Source organism: Schistocerca americana, chromosome 2 (genome assembly GCF_021461395.2).
Source record: "Schistocerca americana isolate TAMUIC-IGC-003095 chromosome 2, iqSchAmer2.1, whole genome shotgun sequence".
Lineage (NCBI taxonomy): Eukaryota > Metazoa > Arthropoda > Insecta > Orthoptera > Acrididae > Schistocerca > Schistocerca americana.
The window spans coordinates 1,108,803,579-1,108,822,023 of record NC_060120.1 but is presented as its reverse complement, the minus strand read 5'-3'; the positions used below and the strand labels follow the sequence as shown (position 1 = coordinate 1,108,822,023).

Genomic DNA, 18,445 nt, shown 5'->3' with positions numbered 1-18,445 from the left:
ACTACGTCACTGGCCAAAATTGGCGGAAAGTTTTGAAATTTCCTTTTTACCTACTTATGCTCGGTATAAACCGGAAGGAAATATTGCTGTACATTTGCCATATTACTCTGCATTTGTAGCTGAGTATTTGTGATGGTATTTCCTCCCCCTACTTGGGACAAAACGTGATTTGAGAGAGTATCCCTCACCTTTATATAGAAGAGACGGCATTCCTTGCGGCGAAAGTTGCTCTCAGCACGAGCAGATAGACACTCGCTGATGGGCATGATGATTGTAGAGAACTGTTTCTGTGGAAACGTAACTGCCGCGCGTGACTGCTCGGCGAACAACAGCCAGAGATGAGCTATTCTGACCAGCGAGACTTCATTTGTTCATCTGTCGTAAATGCAGTGGATTAAAGTGTGTGCTGTATAATAGGAGAGAGCCATCGCTACGGTTGCGTTGGGAATGCAAGTGTTAAGCACACAGAGACTGGTAAATATTGAGCGGCTAAGTGGTAAACAACAAAGCCCGGGCAGTCACAGCCTGTCGCTACGTGACGAGCTCTATTGCTACGTAATGATCGTCATGAGTGGTCTCCATTCGAAGCGACTAATTTCGAATGCGTTTTCAATTCCGAATAGCAAATATGTTATTGAAAAGTTCTAAAACGAACAGATCTTTCAATCTTTTCCAAATCTACTCCGTAACTATTGACTACAAAAGGAAAGTATGCGACGGTAGCCGGTCAGAGTGGCCGAGCAGTTCTAGGCGCTACAGTCTGGAACCGCGCGACCGCTACGGTCGCAGGTTCGAATCCTGCCTCGGGCATGGATGTGTGAGATGTCCTTAGGTTAGTTAGGTTTAAGTAGTTCTAGGTTCTAGGGGACAGATGACCTCAGAAGTTAAGTCCAATAGTGCTCAGAGCCATTTTTTGATGCGACGGTACTTCAAAATGTAAGTCACACACTGTTGTGATAAGCCAAGTAACTTTTATTGAACGCTGCACCACATTTCAGAGGCACGCAGGCACAGCACACTATCTTTAGGCATAGTTTCCAACTCTCTGTGAACAACTGTCAGAATGTTCCACTGATAGTTGAATTTCTCCACGATACAAATCCGCGTCTTGGCTACGGAATCATTTAAGGACCGCTGTGTGAATGTCGTCATCGTTCAAAAGTCTCTTTCCTTTCTGATGTCCTTCTTCGACAGCCTGTTCATAAAGTATGTCGTTGATGTCGGTGGCCTACCGTCCACATCGCTGTCACTAAGGTCTGTGCGACGTTGTTTAAATTGTTGGGACAATTTCGCTACGTGTGGACTCCACATTGCATGTGGTCCTTATATTGCCAGAATTTCATGGTGACTCTGTATGCTGTTTAGAGGTTTTGCACACACGAATAGCTCTGTCTCGCTTGCTTCTACTTCAGAGTAAGTTTCCAGTTTCTGCTCTGTTTCACTCCCACACTGTTATCACTACTGCAGCGGAGCTACGTTTTGAGGAAACCGAGAGCATGCACTTTTCGGACAATGCGCTTATCTAGTTGCGCAATGTTCCTAGTGACATACGACATGTGTAACTTACTTCCTGGTGTGCCTACTAGGCCTGTTGATAAAATATCGCTGTGTCGATATATTGATATTTTTCCGTAACAGTAACGACCTGCATAATCGATATTATTCACAATGGTTCAAATGGCTCTGAGCACTATGGGACTCAACTGCTGAGGTCATTAGTCCCCTAGAACTTAGAACTAGTTAAATCTAACTAACCTGAGGACATCACAAACATCCATGCCCGAGGCAGGATTCGAACCTGCGACCGTAGCGGTCTTGCGGTTCCAGACTGCAGCGCCTTTAACCGCACGGCCACTTCGGCCGGCGCGATATTATTTCCCTTCTATATATCTACGTATCGACATCAAAACGGTAACACCGAGTGCCGATATTTCTGTTTTATATCATATTTTTTTCACAATTTTCGGGAAATATTTGAATTCATTCTCTAAGTGCGACAGACGGGCTGCTAGCGTATTGATTTACAGAATATCTAATAATAAATCAATACATCAATACACAGATCTAAAGGCGGCACTGTATTTACAATGTACAGCCGATATTTTTATAGGCAGGTACGTCGATATTTTTTCCGCCGATGTATTCATATATCGATACATTTTTCGACATGTGAGCCAATAATGGTATTTTTTTAAATATCGTTACGTCGGATACCCAATGTTTTTAAAAATATCAACAGTCCTAGTGCCTACGCACTAATATATTTTTATGAGGCCTTAAACGCTTTCTGACACATTCGTGACAATGCTATATAGCGTTGGAATCAGCCGACTAATTTTAAAACAGTAACTATCGTGATTTACCTATACCAAAATCTCATTTTCACGCTATCAGTTTCTAAGTCTCGTAACGCAGAGACAATTGGGCCTTGAGAGTCAAAGAAATTTTGACCTACTGAGACACTGAGTTTACATCTTGCAGTAATATGCATTCTGTGGTGACCTCCTCCGATAAGAGATGTGATCAAAAAGTAAAGGGAAATTCTCAGTTTCGCTGGCTTTATACAGCTGGTTTTTAACCTTTTTTTTATCTTTTGCGTACACATGTTCCGGATCTCTGTTTGCACTTTCAGCTGTTTTAATATTTAGTTTATTGATACAGCTGAAAATGTTACACGTACTTTAGAGTGCTGAGCAAATTTTTACTTTCCAAAAAGATGGATCAGAGAATTTGTATTAAGCTGTTCTAGAAAAATGAAATAAAGTGCAGCACCCCATTCGATCTGTTGACTGTGGCTTTTGACGAATCTGCTGTGAGTGTGACAAGAGTTTATGAGTGGTGTAGACGTTTAGAACAGGGTCGAGAAAGTACTCAAGACGACGTTCGCCCTGGACGCCCTAGCACAACAATTACTGACGTCAACGTGGACGAAGTAAAGAAATGACTCTGGAAAACAGCCGGAACGTCATCAGAGAGGTTTCTGATGAAGTCGGCATATCTTCTGGCTCATGCGAAGCAGATTTTTTGGATGTTTTTACTATTAAACGAGTATCAGCAGAGTTTGTCCCAAAATTTTTGAATTTCGACCGAAACGACGTCGCGTAAACATCGCTAAGGGATTGGTAAATGACCTCAACAGGTATCCAGAACTTCTAATGAAGATTATAACAGGTGTCGATCAATTGGTATAGGACGATGACGTCGGAATGATGCCCAGTCGTCCCGATGGAAACTGCGTGAAGGCTGAACACCAATATGAGTTCGAAATGTTCGATCATACGTGAAACTGCTTCATATTGTTTTCCCCGATTACAGTAGGACAGTGCATCATGACTTCCTGCGTTATGACCGTACGATCAGTGTTCCCTGGAAGTTACGCGCCGTTTGCGTGAAACAATCAAAATAAAAAGATCAGAATTGTGGCAAAATAATTCGTGGAAACTACATCACGATAATGCTCCCTCTCATATCTGAATGCAAATTTGTGATTTTTTAGCAAGAAACAATACCGTTATTTTGCCTATTGGTAGGACTTGGTCACCTGCGAATTCTTTCTATTCCCGAGGGCGATCAAAACCAGTAATGAACGTCATTTTGCCACTATCGATGAGATAAAAGCAGAATCGATGAAGGAGCTGAACACCATAACGAAAAGTCAAGTTCCAGATGTGCTTCCAAGATTGGGAAATGATCTGGCAAAAGTCTGTTCTATCTGAAGAGGATTTCTTTGAAGGGGACAAAGTTAAAGTTGAAGAATGAATAAAATTTCTTTAACAAAAACAGTAACTACTTTTACTTTTTCATCACTCCTCGTACACACAATGCTGATGGCAATATGGCCACCGAGGTTGAGCGGTCGCGGTATCATATAGTACTCACCACCCTCACTGAAGTGAGATACTGTCAATTAGCGGTGATCTGATGACTGGAATCAGAGCGACTACTTCATGGTACGGCCTGCTACAGACGATAGTAGAGTAGCCTACAGTCTATTCACCGCGAGCTGGGACGAAACATAAACAGTGTCACGTGCGCGACTACGCTCGTTTCCAGAGAAATCATTCGCTGCTCACGTGATACGTAGGGCTGTGGAAAATCCTTGGCGCATGCTTTGCAGCTGACGCCGCTCGGCTGGCTGCCGAGCTGTCACAGCGGACCTTGAAAAACCTGGGCGACAATGTACGAAATACATTTAAACAATAATCTTAAAATAATGTTAAACTGAGTTCATTCTGTCGAAGCAGATTTATTTTCATTCAGGTTGCTAACAAAACGCTCCATTCAAACACAATTACTTATTAATTTTAATAACAATACCAGTAATAATAATGATAAAGGACGAAACAAGGTTCACTCTGTCGAACGTGAACTGTTTTCATTGAGGTTTATAACAAACCGCTTCTCTCTCTCCTCCATAATGCAGTCTGGTTCAAATGGCTCTGAGCACTATGGGACTCAACTGCTGAGGTCATAAGTCCCCTAGAACTTAGAACTACTTAAACCTAACTAACCTAAGGGCATCACACACATCCATGCCCGAGGCAGGATTCGAACCTGCAACCGTAGCGGTCGCGCGGTTCCAGACTGTAGCGTCTAGAACCCCTCGGCCACAACTGCCGGCAATAATGCAGTCTAATTCCCACATTTGAGTTTCCACTTTTCCTACGACATGGAGGACGCACTTGTTCCAGTCCTCTGCAGTCACTGTTCTTACTGCTTCTTCTAGCAGTACTTTAACTTCCGGCATTTTGTATGTTTTGTTTTTCGCTGAAACATAGCCTTTGATTCTGGCCCACACTAACTCGATGGCGTTTAATTCACAGTGGTACGGAGGAATTCTGAGAACAGTTTTCCCTGCATTCTTCGCCATATCATCTACTGCGTATTCGCTGTGCGCTGTTCTGTGATTTTTAACTATATCTAAAAGTTCTTTCTTCATCATACCGTCTTCGAAATTGATGTTTTTAGATTTTAGCCACTCTGATATTTCGTGCTTATTGGAATTCGCACTGGGAACTTTTTCTTTTCTCCGAGAATGGTACGGCGCTTTATCAAGAACAATAACTGCATTTTCCTGAAGCCGAAGAAGAACATCTTGAAACCACTTCTCGAAGGTTTCGGCGCACATCTCCTCATGATAATCTTCACTTTTCTAGGATTCGAAAGTCCACAAACATCCTTCAACGAACCCTTCTTTGCTGCCAATGTGTGCGATAATCAGACGTTCCCCTTTACCTGATGGGCCCTTGCTTCCGGTGGATAATACGGACAGAAACGCTTGTTTTGAGGAATTTATAATGTCATCTACCCAGACGTAACTTCGGGTATGTCCTGCGTTCACCCACATCTCTTCCAAATAGTAAATGGGTCTGCCTTCATCTCTCAATCGTTTAATGGTTCGAAAATAACGCGGCCTCCATAAAATGATGTCATCCCTGTCTGTCAGCATGCTATCGCGCCCACGCCGGACATATTTGAAATTCATTTCTCTCAGTAACTTATAAAATGCAGTTCTCCGAAAATTTCCAAGATCTGCATCGTCGTTCACGACTGTAAGCACTTTGTCAATTGTTGGCAATTCGTTACGGAAAAAAAAATCGTGTACTTTCCTTCGTATCGCATTTCTAGCGAAGTCATCAACACTTTCAGAAAGTTTCTGCCGTAATTTTCCTTTCTTGGGAGACTTCAAAGAGTTTGTGGCCTTGTACTCACTTATCACACGATACACTGACGAACGTCCAACACCTGTAGCGGCAGCTGTTTTCGAAACAATGTCAGTCATCGACTGCTGTGGATGTAAGAGTTCCGTTTTATACACATTAAGCACCATGTGCTTCTCAGAAGAACTTAATGACTTCTTCTCTGCTCTCTTCTTTGGTGGACTCAGAACTGACACGTCGACCTCGCTCGCTGAATCCGTGGATGACATAATAGGACAGCCGTATGTGACGCTAATGAAACAAGTGAATATATATAACAAGAAACCATGCGATGCTATTGGATGCGAACATAAACAGTGAATGCTCAGCGTGACTACAAACACATATACTTACTCTAATAATCAACAACTTGTGTTTGAAGCGTCTTTACAGATGAACTTAAGATATCCTGAAATCGCCGCTGTACAACACCCATTAACGAGCTCACACCTGCAACTGAGACGGCCACATTGACTGAGCGCCGCGCCTGCGAACCGCACAATGCATCGCTCATAAAGGACAAACGGTTGCACCCATCGCATTCGAACAAACTACAAAATTAAATCCAAACCTTTCTGAAACTTTTCTCGCTTACACCCCACAAAAAATTTAAAGGGGATAAGTTTGTCACTTACTATATTTCGGATGATGATTGGGTAAAAGTTCTGCATCAGACGTGAGATTTTAATTTATTACTTCACTATTACTGACTCTATTGGGCAGATGTCATCAACATATAGTACTGAAGGCAATTATAAAATTATTTTGCTGTGAGACACACAGTTTAGGAGATATGGCGTGATAAATACTGAGTAACGCGAAAAAACAACTTTTCCTGAAAACTTAAATATTTCTCGTTTTCAGTGACAATAAATTTTAAGTTAATATAAAAAAAGGTGTCGGAAGGTAGCTCTCGGATCACTTTATCATGTTCAGGTGCCAAATTATAAAAACACGACCTACATTTTATTAGTTTCTGACGCCCCTGCCTTGTACACCCCTCGACGGCAGCGCTGTGGACACGCGCCTTGCCGTGTTTACAGTGCGTCTCTTGTTTCGGTGAATGAAATTTACTGGAAATTAACGTCGGGTCCTGTGTGTGTCCGCACGCGCAGTCGGCAGCAGCACGGCGAGCAGTGCGCGGCTGGCCAGCGACGCCGGACAGGTGCGCCGCGGCGGCCGCTCCGCGCTGCTACTGTGCTGCCGCCCTGCGGGGGGCGGCGGCGGCGGCCACAGCCCGTGCCGCTGCCCCCAGGCGTCCCCCGCCGCCGCCTCCGCCTCCGGCCGCAGCCCGCCGACCCCGGCGGCCTCCACTGCCGCCGCAGCCGCCGCCGCCTCCGCCATCTTCGCCCGCGGCAGCGTCACGCTGGGCGCCGCGGCGGCCGCTGCGGGCGTCGCCGCCGTCTGCCCGCTCTCACCGCCACAGAGGGCGAGAGCCGCCACACAGTGAGTCGCTCTGTACACCCGTCCGTCCCTGTCTCTCTGTGGGAGCGCCACCGTGGAAATATGACAGGTGTCGTCCTGAAACTCTGGCCATGCCACCGAAGTTCGTTCACATACTCAAACTAGGGCGTGCACACACACACACACACACACACATACACACACACACACACACACACACACAATTCAGAATAGCAACTGCAGGCTGAAATAACTCGAAAAATATTGTCTTATTTCACCCGAGAGACACCGCACACGACACTGATATTTGCAGACGTGTCGATAGAGAACAATGAAAGCCAACAGATGCTGCTATTTGGTCCTGTGACGAATCTTCTGACTTCGTATGGTCTTCACGATTGACGCCACAAAACTTTTTTTTAGGACTCTTTGTTATCTGAGCGCCTGTTTACAGGCATCTATTTCTTCTCTGTTCTGTCGGTTTCTATTGGCAGATTGTTCTCAATAGGTGGGATTCAAGCATCCACTGCAGTTGCTGCAGTCAAAAGATTTCTGAAATTTAAACATATATTATGATGTGGGCGCCCCTTTTTCTGTGACCCTTCGCATCTCCCAAAGTAAAAGAGACAACAACCCATTATGTGCTACAGAAACTCATTTCTGGCGCCTCTATGTGTCTCGAGTAAGATGGTGTGGGGGCCCACGTTTCGTTTCCACAGATATTGCATCTACATCTACATCATACTCCGCAAATCATCTTATGGTGTATGGCGAAAGGTGCTTCTTGTGTCACCAGCTGATCCGCCATACGCTGTTACACTCGCGAATGGTGCGTGGCCAGCATGATTGTCGCTAATCCTCTGTATTAGTCTAATTTCTCCAGTTGTGTCTTCGTGATTATTTCGCGAGATGTGATTCACAACCCGCCTCTTGTAACTTTTGCCACTGGAGTTGGCTGAGCACCTCGGTAATCCTCTCCCGCAGAATGCACGCTCGTGTGGCGACACACGCCGCTCTTCGTTGGACCTTCTCTATCTCCTCCATCGCTCCTTTCTGGAGGATCCCATATTGATGAATAAGATTCAAGACTTGGTAGAACAAGTCTCTTAAAAGCCATTTCCTTCTTAGATGAGTTACATTCCCTTAAGACTCTTTCTTAAACCTCTGTCTGGCTTCTCATTTTCGTACTATAATATTTGCATATGATATGGTAATATGGGGCGATAAAGAGGCAGATGTACAGTTACAACTTCATGCGTGGAAGGAAATAATGAAAAGGTATCGATTAAAAATAAATAAAGATAAGAGTGAAGTAACGGTATTCGGAAAAGACAAAGGGATCAATGGGAATATTCCTTTGAAAAGAGAACCCCTCAAAGTGGTAGACAGTTTCACTTATTTAGGGAGTGGAATATCTAGTGATGGAAGAATAACCAACGAAATTAATAGGGGGTTACAGAAGGGAGGCAATTTCTGCCAAATAATAAAACACCTGATTTGGAATAAGGAAGTTTCAGAAAAAGCAAAACTTCTTATTTGTAAGAGTTATTACTTCCTGTTGTCACCTATGGAGCAGAAACATGGGCAATGGCAGAAAGGGAATGGAGCAGACTGCAAGCACAGGAAATGAAATTTCTCGGAGCAAATAAGGAAAAAACAAGAATAGACAGAGTAAAGATTGTAGGTATTAGAAAGGACCTTAAACAAGAAAGTATGAGAAGAGAAATTGAAAATAAGAGATTAAGATGTTACGGGCATGTTAAGAGGGTGTGTGGGCAGAGACTTCCCAAAATTATGGAAGAACTGAAGATGGATGGAAAAAGACCTAGAAGGCGCCCAAGAACACGGTGGATAACGGGAGTGAGAATATCTTTGGAACGCGGAGGGTGTGACATGGCCGCAAGTGGAGGAAGAAAAGTGATGGGAGGACGGAGGCAAATGGAGAGGACTCGTCAACACCCAGACCCGGCAGTAGCTGGAGCGTTATCCGAATACAACTACAACCACTTAAGATTTCTATGGATAGTTACTTTTGGATATTTTGCAGTAGATACTGTTTCCAGCAGTTTATGATGTTCAAAAAATGCGTGTGAAACCTTATTGGACTTAACTGCTAAGGTCATCAGTCCCTAAGCTTACACACTACTTAACTTAAATTATCCTAAGGACAAACCCACACACACACACACACACACACACACACACACACACACACACACACACCCATGCCCGAGGGAGGACTCGAACCTCAGCCGGGACCAGCCGCACAGTTCATGACTGTAGCGCATTAGACCGCTCGTCTAAGCCTACGCGGCAGTTTGCTACTTTGTTATAGACAAACGCATTATCTGAAAACTGCCTTAAAGAGCATCCGATGACTTCTGCAAGATCTTTTATGTACTTTGTGAACAATGACAGTCTTATCACACGTCCTTGAGGTACCCCGGAAATTACCTTTACATCTGTTGATTTGGTTCCGTTAACGGCGACATGTTAAGGTTGAGCGATGTTATCGATACTGCACACACTCGATTTAATTCGAATCTTTTTCCTGTCTTATTTATATGCTTCATTTGTGTAAACACCTACATGTCACGTCACCGCATGTGTTGGAGAGTACATCAGCAACCACCACAATTTCCCGTTTATTATTTCAGTTGGAAACGGTACGTGGGAAGGATGAATTTTGGCAAGTTTTCCCTCATTTTTGTTAGCGTTTACTGGCGATATATTTGTGTGACAGACATAGCTTCTCTTGATTGTGTGGCACAGAAGTTTGGGAAGAGTCAGCTTGGCACTCTCACCCAAACTGACTGAACCTGCTTTGAAATGAGTTGCCCTTCTTCGATCCTCTATAACTCATCTACTTGTATCCAACATTCGGGCAAAGTCTGTATGCTTTATTTGCTACTTTAAGATGGAAGACTCATCCGATGATGATCACATGCACTTTTTGATCCATAGTTTGCGGACACCTATTAGTCGACATCAGTGTCGGGTGTGTTCGCTCTTCGCCATAATAACGGCATGAACACTCGTGAGGACACTTACAGCGAGGTGCTGGAATGTCCGTGGAGGACAGGCCAACCTCCCTCAGAATCCGAAACCAGTGTGATCTGGAGCGAAATCGACATACTTGCTCATCCCAAACGTATTTCATTGAGTTTGGCTCGGAACTCTTGGCAGACGTGTCCATTGCCGGAATGTTATCGTCTGCAGACCACAGCCTTAAAGACAGCGATTTATGACAGGTTGATGCAGATAATTATAGCCGCCGAAATGATCCTCCCGTGTAAAGATTACACAATATTGTGAAATGTATTCATATCCTGCAACATTTAGCTTTCTCTTAAGAACAATAAGGGGACGATATCCTAACTGTGAAAAGAAGAAACGATACTTCACTGTTGGCACTTCACAAGACGGCAGGTAACGTTAAAGTTCTCCAGGCAGTCGCCTAACCGAAATGCTTCCATCATATTGACACAGAATATAGTGTGATTTATCACTTCAAATGACTAGTTTACAGTGATCCACTGTGCAGATACATAATTGTGCTAAGCATCGCTCAGCACTGACTACAGAAATAATGAGTGCTTTATTAGGAGCCGCTCGACCACTGTAGCCCATTCTTCTTAACTGAATACACACAGTAATTATGCTTGCTTGACTGCTGGTAGAACTTTGGAAGTCATCAGTGATTCCTTCCGCTGGTTTCTTGCGACTTCTTACAAAAATCCTCCTCATTGCTCGACGGTCATGTTCGTCAGTGTATGTGGTCTGTCTGGCCTTGGTATGTCAGTGGCTGCTCCTTCGCGATTCCACTTCACAACCACAACAGTCGACTTGGGCAGCTTTAAAAGGATTGATATGTCCGTGGTGGATTTTTTATTCAGCTGACAAGAAATGACTAGTTCACTTTCGACGTCACAGAACTCTGCTGGCTGTCACTGCTACTCTACTGACAACACACAATACCCCCACCCCCTCTCCTTTTATACTGGCGTATCCGCCTCTCATGACACGTAGTGGGGGATTCCGCATTACATAGGTATGTCCGGATGCTTTTGATCACCTCGTCTTAAACAGGACTCATCTCTCCCTTGGTCAGCATCGCTTGATATGCACCTTGCTGCCTCAAGTGGAAACTTTGGGCTATTTGACAACTAACTAATCCTTCTGTCTTCTTTAATAGCCACTATGATAAAAATGTAAATATAGTGCCAATAATGCAGAAACAGTTTGAATACACTTTTGTTGCGTGAAACGATATTTAGTTTTTTATATCAAATAGTTATGGCTAAGTATCTTTGGTGTTTCAGAAAACAATAGCGCTAAACTACGAGACGTACAGAAGAATGACACTTATCAGTGGATAGAGGATCTCTCCTAGTTTTCATCTAGCATCACACGTGATGAATATACGGTGATTCACTTATGACACGGAACGCGACAATATTGTAGTCACACTCATGCCATACACACGCCAACACGTCCGGGTTGATATCAGCGACCGCATTAATTATCCTTCCTTGTAACTGTTCCAAATTAAGTGCCAGTGAATGAAGACACACTTGACTTAAAGCCGGTGACCACTTTCGGCACTAAGGTAATCAAATCACTAACTCCTAAAATAAACAGTCGTGGAGCACTGTCTCGTTGCAAAATAAAGTCTCCACTGTCTTGTTATAATTGTGACGTAAGCCAGTGTTGTAGCACGTCCAGGTACACGAAACCAATAAGCGTTTTCTCCGCTAAGAAATGCAGTTCATAAGCGTCTGAAGAGAACAGGGCTCAAATTACATTAATTTTAGGTATGTTATGAATGTGATCCACAATTTGCTCTGGATGTTCTGTGCCCCAAACATCCACGTTACCGTGACTGACCTATCCAGACACATGAAAAGTCGACACGTCACCGAGAACTAACGTCTGTGGAAAACCTTCTTCCTCCAACAGCAGCTGCAAGTCTTCGAAAACGTCAAAACAAAACTCGTTGTCGCGAGTAGCCGGAGCATGTAACAAGTGCAAAATGGTATGAATTTGCGGAGAATGCATCGGACGGTTGACTGCGGTACAACAGTTCCCAGCTGACACGTGTCGTCCATATCTTCAGGCTCCTGGCAAATGATTCCCACACACGCTCCAACTTTCCAACTTCTCTGCTGACAGGCCAGACCGAACTGTTTTCTTCGCACCAAATAAGCTGCCAGTCTAACGGATTGCATTGTACTATCCTTGGATGGCCACCTTCTGTTGGAGCTTTCAAATGTTACTTGGTGCTAGATCATAACTGCAGCGTGAAAACTGACTCCCATTTAGCGAATTCAAGAACTCAAAACACACGCATCGGTCCACTGCACGCCACGTTCTGACACGCCTTAGTAACGGGCTCTGCATCTACTCTCGAGATGACGTTCACCGCGTGATAAACAGTGCCCCACCAGTAACGCGAGCTGAAATATTGGAGACCTACTCTAGACACTAGCACGTGTCATTTTTACACTACTGGCCATTAAAATTGCTACACCAAGAAGAAATGCAGATGATAAACAGATATTCATTGGACGAACATATTGTACTAGAACTGACATGTGATTACATTTTCACGAAATTTGGCTGCATAGATCTTGAGAAATCAGTACCCAGAACAACCACCTCTGGCCGTAATAACGGCCTTGATACGCGTGGGCATTGAGTCAAACAGAGCCTGGATGGCGTGTACATGTACAGGTGCCCATGCAGCTTCAACACGATACGACAGTTCATCAAGATTAGTGACTGGCGTATTGTGCCGAGCCAGTTACTCGTCCTCCATTGACCAGACGTTTTCAATTGGTGACAGATCTCGAGAATGTGCTGGCCAGGGCAGCAGTCGAACATTTTCTGTATCCAGAAAGGTCCGTACATGCAACATGCGGTCGTGCATTATTCTGCTGAAATGTAGAGTTTCGCAGGGATCGCATGAAGGGTAGAGCCACGGCTCGTAACACATCTGAAACGTAACGTCCACTGTTCAAAGTGCCGTCAGTGCGAACAAGAGGAGACCGAGACTAGCCAATGGCACCCCATACCATCACGCCGGGTGATACGCCAGTGTGGCGATGACGAATACACGCTTCCAATGTGCGTTCACAGGGATGTCGCCAAACACGGATGCGACCATTATGATGCTGTAAACAGAACCTGGATTCATCCGAAAAAATGACGTTTTGCCATTCGTGCACCCAGGTTCGTCGTTGAGTACACCATCGCAGGCGCTCCTGTGTGTGATGCGGTGTAAAGGGTAACTGCAGCCATGGTCCCCGAGCCGAGAGTCCATGCTGCTGCAAACGTTGTCGTACTGTTAGTGCAGATGGTTGTTGTCTTGCAAACGTCGCCATCTGTTGACTCAGGGATCGAGATGTGGCTGCACGATCCGTTACAGCCATGCGGATAAGATGCCTGTCATCTCGACTGCTAGTGATATGAGGCCTTTGGGATCCAGGACGGCGTTCCGTATTACCCTCCTGAACCCACCGATTCCATATTCTGCTAACAGTCATTCGATCTCTACCAACGCGAGCAGCAATGTCGCGATACGATAAACCGCAATAGCGATAGGCTACAATCCGACCTTTATCAAAGTCGGAAACGTGATGGTACGCATTTTTCCTCCTTACACGAGGCATCACAACAACGTCTCACCAGGCAACGCCAGTCAACTTCTATTTGTGTATGGGAAATCGGTTGGAAATTTGCTCGTCTCAGCACGTTGCAGGTGTCGCCACCGGCTCCAACCTTGTGTCAATGCTCTGAAAAGCTAATCATTTGCAATTTTAATGGCCAGTAGTGTATGTACGTCTCATATTTTTCAAGCAGTTGCCCTGCCATTTGGTGTTACTGGGGTGACAAAATCTTTCACTTGAAGCAGTACTGATCATGGAAATAATGATTTGAGTTCCTCCCCTTGACGCTTCCAGGGGTTGCAGTTTGTGTGTGGTCACAGTTCGTGTTACGCTTTGCATCACAGTGTGAACTGCCATGTTGACAGGGGCCCTGACGCAGTGTAGGTGAAGCCGCCAGCCAGGCAGTTGCGGCTGGTGCTGCCGCCCGTGGGCCCCACACCGCTCGCTGCCCATAGATCACACCAGATTATAAAGGGGGCCGGCTGGTGTCAGCGGTGTGTCACCAGCGGGATGCGTCCTGCGGGATCTAATTGGTGAGTATGCAGCAAGTCTCAGAAGCGGGAGCTCAGCTGAAGAGTCTGGTGTATTTAAACGGATTACGCTGTTGCTGTCGACATACGACAGGGGGATGAATTCTTTTTGGACGTAATTAGCTAAGTACCCAGCAGTGCCAGGGTATTTATTTATTTCAGTTTTCCTTAAATACGTTTCCTCCTTCCCCCTCTCTCTCTGCTATCTCTCATCCACCCCCACGCTGTCCATCTCCTCCTCTTCGTTCTCTGTATATATCTCCTCCTGCCATTCTCTCTGTCCATCTCGTCCACCCCCACTCCTGCCCCACCGCTCTCTATCCATCTTCTCCTTTCCCTCTCTGAGCATTAGCTCCTCCCCCCTCTCTCTCTGTCCATCTGCGTCTTTCACTTCTCTTTTCTTTCTCTGCCCATCTCCTTCTCTCCCCTCTCTCTCCTACATTTCCTCCTGTTCCCTTTCTCTGTCCGTCACCATCTCTCCTACTCTTCCTCCTCCTCTCTTTCATCTCTTTCTCCCTCTCCTCTATGTACATCTCCTTCCCTTTCTCTGTCCATCTCCTCCTCTTTCCTCCCTCTGTCCGTTCCTACACTGCTCTCTCCCTGTCCGTCTGCTGCCCTTCCCTTTCAGTCAGTTCCCCCACCCCTTCTTTCTGTTCATCTTCTCCTCAACTCTGTGTCCATGTCCCCCTTTCCCTTAGCTGTATATCAATCTCCGCTCCTCGATTCTGTCTACACTTTATCGTCACCATCCCTACAGCAGATTGCTCATTCTTACCACATAGTATTTCGAGATTGAAAGTAATACGTGTACCAAGTTTGGTTGAAACTGATATAGGGGTTAAGAGGAGCATTTTACCCATTCCTTTACCCATGTGTGCACATACACTCCATGAGAAAACTCACCAGGAAGAAATCATCCAAATGGTACGGGAATTAATATATGCGACGTACATGTGCAGACCACAAATGATTACAGTTCCAGAAAAAATATATGATTCGTTCAAGAGAAAGAGCTCGATAAATTCAGCTGCCTAGTAATGCAATGACCCACCTACGTCCATTGTGTAAGCTGTTATTCGGCTGGCCATTGACTGATAGAGTTGTTCGCCAATTGATAGATAGACTTGAGCGATGCATTCCTGAGGCATAGCGTGCAAAATTGAGTGTATCCGGCCCAATAGATCGTCAAAATTCCGGGTTCCTTGAAGGACACTGCCCATAATGCTCTAAATCACGTCAGCTGGGAAGAGATCCGGCGATCTAACTAGCGAAGATAGGGTTAGGCAAGCACGAAGTCAAACAGTAGAAACTTTGTCGTTCAGATAGCGACCAACATCAGTGCTCAATGAGGAGATGCCCCTTCTTATTGGAAGACGGAATTCTGATAATCAGCAGTCTGTTGTGGTAACAACCATGACTGCAACGTTCGAGTGTAAAGGTAGGAGTTACCCGTCACATTTTTGCGACAGAAGAAAAACGACCCACAGAGCTTCGTCTGCGATATTGCACAGAAAACAGTAACTTCAGTGAGGATTTTCAGTGCCATCCACTCTCACATTGTGGCGGTGAACGTTTCCAGATAAATGGAAGGCTGCTTCGTCCCTGAATGTCAGCTTAGAGGTGAAATGTTTAGCCCCAAGTGCTTTCTGAATTGTGAAACAAAGCTGAACATTCCGGTTTTGTTTGCTGCACGAGTCGCGGATAGTACGGTTTGAAAAGTAACCACCGTCGCAAAATTTTCTACATTCTTTTCTACGGTATCCCAAGTTCGTGGGTTGCGTGGACCATTGATTTTTTGGCCTGTGTGCGAAACTTTCCCTAGTCCTCTCCACAGTTGCATCTGGCACACTTGGTCTACCACTACTTCTCTGTTTACAGAGACAGCCAGGGTCCCTGAACTATCTATACCAACACACAACGCACTGTTTACGTGCCGAGTTCTTTCCATAATTACTTCTGAAGGCACGCTGCATTGTTGTCACGGATAAACATCTTACATATTCGTAGACAGAAACTCTGTTCTTGTTTTGTCGCCTTTTTGTCACAGCACTGTATTCGTTACGCCAGCTGGTGGGCGCAATGCGAACCCGACGAGTTTACGGCTCTGTTCATGCATCAGTGCTAAATGCCCATGTATTAATTGTAAAAATATAGAACCTTAAAAACGAATGAATCACTTATAGTTGCCGTGTATAATCATCTTGAAAGCTGCGGATCTGAACGTCGTATCGTCTCCGAAGTGATCTCCGAGGGCGGCACTGCTGGAATCCCAAAGAAATACTTTACTGGAACAAGCCGTCTTCCAAAGTAAACAGGAGAAAACAGCAGTATTTGCTACCATGCTACATCCAACACTGTTGCATTTTGGATGTGACACGGACACAAGTGATTAATTAACGACGATGCATCGATGCATGGTTCTCAGAGAACGAATATCCCACACCTAAGGCACGCATGAAAAGGGCGCGATCTGGAGGCTAGATACTATGAGTTTTGCCTATTCTTCACTCGGATGTCGGTCACCTGATGTCCACCTCAAGGTCTGCCAACATCCGAGTCACTTAAGGCTTAACTTGTACAAATCTGACATGAATCATCGTCACTTACCTGTTGTATCACTTCTATTCAATGTTTTGATCACTACTCACCACATTACAAAAAAATGGTTCAAATGGCTCTGAGCACTATGGGACTCAACTACTGTGGTCATCAGTCCCCTAGAACTTAGAACTACTTAAACCTAACTAACCTAAGGACATCACACACACATCCATGCCCGAGGCAGGATTCGAACCTGCGACCGTAGCAGTCGCGCGGTTCCGGACTGCGCGCCTAGAACCGCTAGACCACCGCGGCCGGCACCACATTACACACTGTTGTGTTACACCCTACAATTTGGGGGCCCTGTATGGGCAAAAGGCTGTTAATATGTATACAAAAAGAATAAAGATGTGTTATGTAAATAACGATGGTTTCATTTAAAAAGTTTTTTAGAATTTTCACATAAAATGATCGGAAACATTGCTTTCCAACATGCATTCATAGATCGTGCTCAGCTAACTACCAGAATTTAGATACTGTATCTCTGTTAGAGTTACTGTATATTTTCTCTTTTTACACTGTCTGACAATCGTCTTTTGATTGTTGATTAGTATTTTCCTTCTCTTTCAGAAATGAAGACTCCAGAGTTCTTCCGTGACGTGTACTGCATTTCAAGTGAAGTTACAAAAAATTACTGGACGGAGACATAACACACTCCTGCAGCATATACATTCTCAAGACAAAATCTTTAAACACTGAGGATGGACCCAAGGAAATACAAGAACTATTTTCTACCTACGCAGATTAGCTGTGCCTATCGTAGCGGAGTATATTCTACATATCTGGCTTAGGATGTACTAATCTCGTAAGTCAAAGGCATTACATTCGGAACCTGCAGAAGATCAATAAATTGTTGAATTTTTCTCCGTCGTCAGTGGACATTTGTTGATGGTTGCATCATTAGGGAATGCTTATTTTTATACAGTTTGGTAATCCAAAGAGCCATCAGCGTCCCGTAACTTATCAAGATACACAATCGTTGTTGACCCCATTGGCCTACAAATGAATTTTGCGCTGATGAAAATGAGAAGTATGAAAGAAACGAAGCATTACGTAAAAGTTCAAACACTGGAACCTTAACAAGCAGTGACACTTAAATATTCCAAACATGCTACAAGAGACGCTGTTTCTACTTTTCAGCTCTTTTACTTTGTATCTGACTTACAACGCTGATTTTAGAGTATCTGATGCTAGTGAAAAGCACTGGTCTGTTATTTGTAAGATGTCAGTGTATTTTCAATAAAATACAGTTTTTAGCGACGTTATAAAAGATTTTGTATTTATAACCCTGTATTCACCTGACCAAAAGTCTTGTTCCTCCTGCCACCGAACTTCACTAATTCCCAATATATCTAACTTTAACCTATCCATTTCCCTCTTTAAATTTTCTAACCTGCCTGCCCGATTAAAGGATCTGACATTCCACGCTCCGATCCGGAGAACGCCAGTTCTCTGTCTCCTGATAACAGGTAGTGAAGGGAGACGAAAATTTTATGGTCATGGGTGACTGGAATTCAAGCGTAGGAAAAGGGAGAGAAGGAAA

At 44.5% G+C, this 18,445-nt stretch overlaps 1 long non-coding RNA gene across 1 annotated transcript; it reads left to right on the top strand.

Annotated features, from left to right (window-relative positions):
* Nucleotides 1–7,010: 7,010 nt before the first annotated feature.
* LOC124596304 lies at nucleotides 7,011–18,114 on the top strand. The gene is made up of 3 exons (XR_006978289.1): nucleotides 7,011–7,145; nucleotides 14,137–14,304; nucleotides 17,473–18,114. It is a non-coding gene; the product is annotated as an uncharacterized LOC124596304 (long non-coding RNA).
* Nucleotides 18,115–18,445: the final 331 nt, after the last annotated feature.